General features: G+C 49.1%; 1 pseudogene; it reads right to left on the minus strand.

Moving 5' to 3' along the window:
• Positions 1-5,710: 5,710 nt before the first annotated feature.
• On the minus strand, positions 5,711-5,929 carry LOC138668209 (U2 spliceosomal RNA; annotated as a pseudogene).
• Between the last annotated feature and the right edge of the window lie 1,404 nt (positions 5,930-7,333).

Consider the following 7,333-nt stretch of genomic DNA (forward strand, 5'->3'; position numbering starts at 1 on the left):
GTTGTGGCGTCGGGTATAGATCTTGAGAGTGGTGCTGTACGTGTTCTGCCAACTCCAAGGATTGCAGGAATCCAGTCTGTACACATTGACTCCTCCTCATACTCCAGTTCCTCTGAATCAGCGCTGCAGGAGCCATCACAGTCTACCTCCACATGGACCCGTGAACGCTTACCTGTTATGACTGATATGAGCACAGCCATGGCCAAAAGTCAACAGGCCATTTTGAAATTAATTTCTTTGGGGAATCAAAGCCACACAGCGCAGGAGCTCTGGAATGCCATCAAGCAGGAGAGCAACGTGTGGTTTGTGCCAGCGAACCTCCAGCCAGGCATGTTAGTGTGTGACAATGGCCGAAATCTGGTGGCAGCTCTGGGCCCAGGCAACCTCACTCACATCCCATGTCTGGCACATGTGCTCAACTTGGTCGTGCAGAGTTTTTTGACGGACTATCTGGATCTTGATGCACTGCTGCACAAGGTCCGCCTAGAGTGTGCTCACTTGCGGCATTCCAGCATGGCAAGATCACGCATTGCAGCTCTGCAGTGCCGATTCTACCTTCCGGAACATCGCATCATGTGACCTTCCCACCAGGTGGAATTCAACGTTACATATGTTGGAGCGGTTGTGTGAGCAGCAGGCAGCAGTAATGGAGTACCACCTGCATCAGGCGCAAAAAAGTCGTACTGCGCACCGTTCAGACTTTACAAGCACTGAGTGGGCCACTATGAAGGACATCTGCCAGGTTTTGCATGCCTTCGATGATTCCACATGGATGTTGAGTGCAGATGATGCACTAGTCAGCATGACTATCCCCCTTATCTGCCTGCTTGACAAAACTCTGCAAGCGCTAAGGGAGGAGGTTATGGAAGAGGTGGAGGATGAGGAGTCACAAATGCCATCTGCTTCTGGACATTTTGCGCAACGTGGTTCCTCACAAAGGCCTAGGCAGGACACTTTGTGAGGAGGATGAGGAGGAGTCAATGGAGGAGGAAGACATCTGTCCAGAGGAGGGAGTTACACAATGCTCTAGTAGTCAGTATGTAGAGTGAGGGTGGGGTGATGCAGAGCAGGCAGAGATCATGCCTCTAGCAGGGGACAGCGTTTCTTGGCTAGATGGCAGTCTGCAGCGCATGGTTGATTTCAAGCTGCAGTGCCTGAGAAAGGACCGCCGCATCGCCCACATTCTCAACACGGCTGATTATTGGGTGTACACCCTCCTAGATCCTCACTACCGGGACAACTTACAAAGCCTCATAACACCGTTGAACCGGGAGCGTAAAATTCAGGAGTACCAAGACACACTGGTGCATTCCATAATGTTGTCCATTCCAACAAAGAGCAGTGCTGCTAGTGCTTTACAAAGCAGCTCAGTGTGTCGAGGCAGTGGAGGAAGCTCTGCACAAAGAGGGAGCAGAAGCAGTGCCTCAGCACAAGGCAAGACCAGTTTGGCCCAAATGTGGCAAAGTTTTGTGTGCCCGCCACAAATGTCTACACCATCACAGACGGCTCCAGTCAGCAGGAGGCAATGTTTCCGTCAGATGGTGACAGACTACGTGTCTTGCCCTCTCAGTGTACTCCCACACGGCTCTTCCCCCTTCAAGTTTTGGGTCTCTAAGCTGGATACATGGCCAGAGCTTAGCCAGTATGCATTGGATGTGCTGGCTTGCCCTGCAGCTAGTGTATTATCGGAACACGTCTTTAGTGTCGCAGGTGGTGTACTAATAGACCGTCGCATGCGACTATCCTCCGATAACGTTGACCAGCTTACTTTTCTGAAAATGAACAAGGCCTGGATCTTGCAGGAATTTGCAACTCGTCTTCCCAATTAAATAATTGGTTGGCAACAGTATCCAGATCTCCTGTTGTAATCATGTTTCTACCACCTGAACTGTAATGCCTGGGCTCCAACGCTGCCAGTTGCTGCTCAGAAGTGCCGTCTGCACAGTCAACACATGACCCAGTGTTATTAGGTTTCAGTAACGTCACCTGACCCCCTGCTGTGTATCCGGCAATTTCTCCTGCTCTGTCCACACTCACACTACAACAGATATTAACCTTGCTCCAATTAGGCCTCAGCCTACACTCTGCTACTCCTGGATTCAATGGGGTCCAACACTGCCAGTTGCTGCTCAGAAGTGCCGTCTGCACAGTCAAGACTTGCTGCCGTGTTAATGGGTTTCAGTAACGTCAGCTGATCCCCAGCTGTGTATCCGGCAATTTCTCCTACTCCGTCCACACTCACACTACAACAGATATTAAACTTGCTCCAATTAGGCCTCAGCCTACGCTCTGCTTCTCCTGGATTCCCTGGGCTCCAACACCGCCAGTTGCTGCTCAGAAGTGCCATCTGTACAGTCAACACTTGCTGCCATGTTATTGGGTTTCAGTAACGTCAGCTGATCCCCAGCTGTGTATCCAGCAATTTCTCCTACTCCGTCCACACTCACACTACAACAGATATTAACCCCTTCCCGACCTGTGACACAGCGTATGCGTCATGAAAGTCGGTGCCAATCCGACCTGTGACGCATATGCTGTGTCACAGAAAGATTGCGTCCCTGCAGATCGGATGAAAGGGTTAACTCCAATTTCACTCGATCTGCAGGGACAGGGGGAGTGGTAGTACAGCCCAGGGGGGGGTGGCTTCACCCCCCCGTGGCTAAGATCGCTCTGATTGGCTGTTGAAAGTGAAACTGCCAATCAGAGCTATTTGTAATATTTCACCTATTAAAACTGGTGAAATATTACAATCCAGCCATGGCCGATGCTGCAATATCATCGGCCATGGCTGGAAACACTGGTCTGCACAACCCCCGCCACCGATCCCCCCCCCAGTCCTCCGATCAGTCCTGTATACAGCTCCGCTCCCCTCCGTCCTCCTGTTCGCTCCCCCCGTGCTCTTGTCCGCTCCCTCCCGTGCTCCAATCCCACCCCCGTGCTCCAATCCAACCCCCCTGCACTCCGATCCACCCCCCCGCGCTCCGATCCACCCCCACATGCTCCGATCCACCCCCCCATACTTACCGAGCCTCCCGGGGTTCGTCCGTCTTCTTTCCTGGGCGCCGCCATCTTCCAAAATGGCAGGCGCATGCGCAGTGCGCCCGCCGAATCTGCTGGCCGGCAGATTCATTTCAAGTGCATTTTGATCACTGTGATAAAACATATCACAGTGATCAAAATAAAAAAAATACTAAATGACCCCCCCCCCTTTGTCACCCCCATAGGTTGGGACAATAATAAAATAAAGACATTTTTTTTTCTTACACTAAGGTTGGGATTAGAACTAGGGTTAGGGTTTCGGTATGTGCACACGTATTCTGGTCCTCTGCGGATTTTTCCGCAGCGGATTTGATAAATCCACAGTGCTAAACCGCTGCGGATTTACCACTTTTTTTTGCGCATTTCACTGCGGTTTTACAACTGCGGTTTACTATTGGAGCAGTTGTAAAACCACTGCGGAATCCGCAGAAAGAAGTGACATGCTGCGGAATGTAAACCCCTGCGTTTCCGTGCAGTTTTTCCGCAGCATGTGTACAGCGATTTTTGTTTCCCATAGGTTTACACTGAACTGTAAACTCATGGGAAACTGCTGCGGATCCGCAGCGTTTTCCGCAGTGTGTGCACATACCTTTAGAATTAGGCTATGTGCACACGGTGCTGATTTGGCTGCGGATCCGCAGCGGATTGGCCGCTGCGGATTCGCAGCAGTGTTCCATCAGGTTTACAGTACCAAGTAAACCTATGGAAAACCAAATCCGCTGTGCCCATGGTGCGGAAAATACAGCGCGGAATCGCTGCGTTGTATTTTCCGCAGCATGTCAATTCTTTGTGCGGATTCCACAGCGTTTTACACCTGTTCCTCAATAGGAATCCACAGGTGAAATCCGCACAAAAAACACTGGAAATCCGCGGTAAATCCACAGGTAAAATGCAGTGCCTTTTACCCACGGATTTATCAAATATGGTGCTGAAAAATCTCACACGAATCTCCAACGTGAGCACATAGCCTTAGAGTTAGGGTTGGAATTAGGGTTGTGGTTAGGGTTGTGATTAGGGTTATGGCTACAGTTGGGATTAGGGTTAGGGGTGTGTTGGGGTTAGTGTTGGAGGTAGAATTGAGGGGTTTCCACTGTTTAGGCACATCAGGGGTCTCCAAACGCAACATGGCGCCACCATTGATTCCAGCCAATCTTGTATTCAAAAAGTCAAATGGTGCTCCCTCAATTCCGAGCCCCGACGTGTGCCCAAACAGTGGTTTACCCCCACATATGGGGTACCAGCATACTCAGGATAAACTGCGCAACAATTATTGGGGTCCAATTTCTCCTGTTACCCTTGTGAAAATAAAAAATTGCTTGCTAAAACATCATTTTTGAGGAAAGAAAAATGATTTTTTATTTTCACGGCTCTGCGTTGTAAACGTCTGTGAAGCACTTGGGGGTTCAAGTGTTCACCACATATCTAGATAAGTTCCTTGGGAGGTCTAGTTTCCAAAATGGGGTCACTTGTGGGGGGTTTCTACTGTTTAGCCACATCAGGGGCTCTGCAAACGCAACGTGACGCCCGCAGAGCATTCCATCAAAGTCTGCATTTCAAAACGTCACTACTTCACTTCCAAGCCCCGGCTTGTGCCGCACCAAGGTCCAACACTAATACCCCTTGGGGAGATGGAGCCAAAGATTGCCCTGAGGAGGACATTTTAGCAAAGCGGACGCCTTCACAATAACAGATCTGCTGTTTGTTCAAGCTGGGAGCCCCTCGTTTTTAATCTGCATAACCCCACCTATTGTAACCATCCCCCCTCTTTGTTCCCATGTGCACTACTATGGAGTGCCAGGAGGAGGTGTGGGAGAGGGAAATTCAAAAAACAAACAAGCGAGCAGCTGTCTTCCCTTAGCTCTCCTGATGCCTGCTGGCCGGCCGGGTATAGACCCTGCTGCCTACCTATCACCATGCTGCCCGCCGCTGTTCCAGCAGCAGACTGAAGAGGACTGCCACCGCACTGCTTTTTATAGGCCAAGGGCCCATTGTGACACGTGAGGGTTCCAGCCCATTGTGACACGTGAGGGTTCCAGACCATGGCCAAGGGCCCATTGTGACACGCGAGGGTTCCGCGCCCAGATTCTATCTAATGCAGGCAGCGCACCTGGTTGCTAGAAAGCATGAGAATACTCACCCAGGTGGAGATAGGCAGCGTATTCAAGATCAGCACAGGCACAATTGGTCCTTTCTTTAAATGCATAGACACCAAATTTAAAAGTCAGCGGTCCACAAGAGGGAGACAATGTTTTACAATAGAAATCATGCTGTCACAAACGTGGCCTGTATGGCAGAACTACTCATGGGTTACTTCAATTAAAGCATTAAGTACTGATAGCAAGGAAGGGGCCTCACTTTGTAGATGGTCTATTTGCAACAATGTAACAAAGGCAAAATACGTGTCCACATCTTCACACGCCGGTTGCAACCAGTAAAGAGAGACTGACTGACTGATTGATAGATTTCATATTGAACGCAATACAAGGCTTGACTTGCATAGGGGCAAACAATGCAATGCACGCAAAATGTTGCAATTGGTCACATTAATTCAAGCAAAATGCATTTGGCATCTGAAATGTGCAACTTTGACCCTGAAAAGAATTCACAGAATGGGTTAAAACACAACGTGCACTGATTTCAATTCAATCAGTATTTGGAAGCCGGATCCGAGAAGGAGTGCACCGTTCCCTCCCGGAGAGACCGCAATAACGGCTCAATGCGTGGAGTGGACAGAGCAAGCTCTTTCCCATCTCCCTGTTCTAAAAATGCATTTAATGTATGGTCCCCAAATAGGAGACGTATCCAATATTAAACTGATCAGAACAGATACTGCACTTGACCTTGAGCGGCGGCGACGACGACGATTTCAGCCAAAGGGCCGAGCAGCGTTAACCAGATATGGTTTTGCACTTTCACCACCACACCAAGCCCTGACACTGACACTTGGTTCTAGCCAAAAGGCCGAGAAGCATTAACCAGAAATCGTTTGTGACTTGTGCCGCACCAAGGTCCAACACTGATACCCTTTGGGGAGATGGAGCCAAAGATTGCCTGTGCTGCTCAGTTTATTATGATAGACTTTCAGCCATACATGGACATTATGTAGTGCTAATAAGCCTGGTTCTATCATTTGTTATACTTTGCTGCCATCTACTGGCCGTTTGCTATATCACTGTAATATTTGTTATGGAATTTTCCCACAACACCTTTCTGTCTTTAGCTCCTCCTATCTTTTTCCTTCTCTTCCTGTTTTTGTACTCCGTGCCATCTTGGATCCCACATGTGCTGCAGAGCTGGAGAAAGGATTCTCTTGTTACCTCTAACCTGAAGCTTCTATTATCTCTATCTGGTGATTCTGTAACAGCTCTAACCTACAGTCCTCACTCTCACCAAGGTACTGTAAATAAACCTGTTGACTGTATCACTGCATCATCCTTCCGGATCACCACGCGCGGCTGATAGAGACTGGTGGCACAGTTAGTGAGTAACGCTACCTGCCATTGTTTATATAGCGAATTGTGATCACATCCCTCAGACACATCTCATCCACGTATATCGGTGGCAGAATAGTAACAAGAGACCTAAGTCTACAGTGTCTGTGTGCATATGCATTGTCTGCTAGCAAGTCTTAACCGTCCGCCATCTTATCTAAAACATGTCCACAAAGGGCACCATGGACCCATCTGCAAGTGAAGCACATCATGTTCCCGACACCATAGATGCTGCAGGAGCAGAGTCCACACTTACTGCAGAGCAGGACGTACGACCCAAACGTGTAACCAAGCCGACACAAAAGGCCAGAGAGAACTTTGAGACTACTAGAGACGAGTTCCATGATAACCTAGAACATTTATGGGGCAGAGTTGATCACTATTTAGCAGCTCTTCCACGCTATCACAGTGACGCTGCAGGTTTAACCGCCACATTGAAGAGTTTATCGGCCGCCTATGATCGCTACCAGAGACTGTCTGCAAAGTTCATCACATTCCTGAGTAACTGTGACATGGAAGATGCCCATGCAGAAGTAACTGAAAGGGAAACTCTTCTCCAAGAAAAGACCTCATTAGTACGAGATGCCCAGGATAAAGCAGAACTCCGCATCGCTCACCTCCAAGAGGTTAGGTCACATCGCACAACATCGACCAAAATCACAGCTCGGTCTTCCAGATCATCTCACTCCAGGAAATCAACATTGTCTGACAAGCTACTGGAGATCCGTGCAGCTGCAGAGGAAGCTAGGGTAAAAAGCTCCTTTGCTAAAAGGGAGGCTGAAGTGGAAGTGGAAGCTCAAAGA

This window comes from Ranitomeya imitator, chromosome 2 (assembly GCF_032444005.1).
Source record: "Ranitomeya imitator isolate aRanImi1 chromosome 2, aRanImi1.pri, whole genome shotgun sequence".
NCBI lineage: Eukaryota > Metazoa > Chordata > Amphibia > Anura > Dendrobatidae > Ranitomeya > Ranitomeya imitator.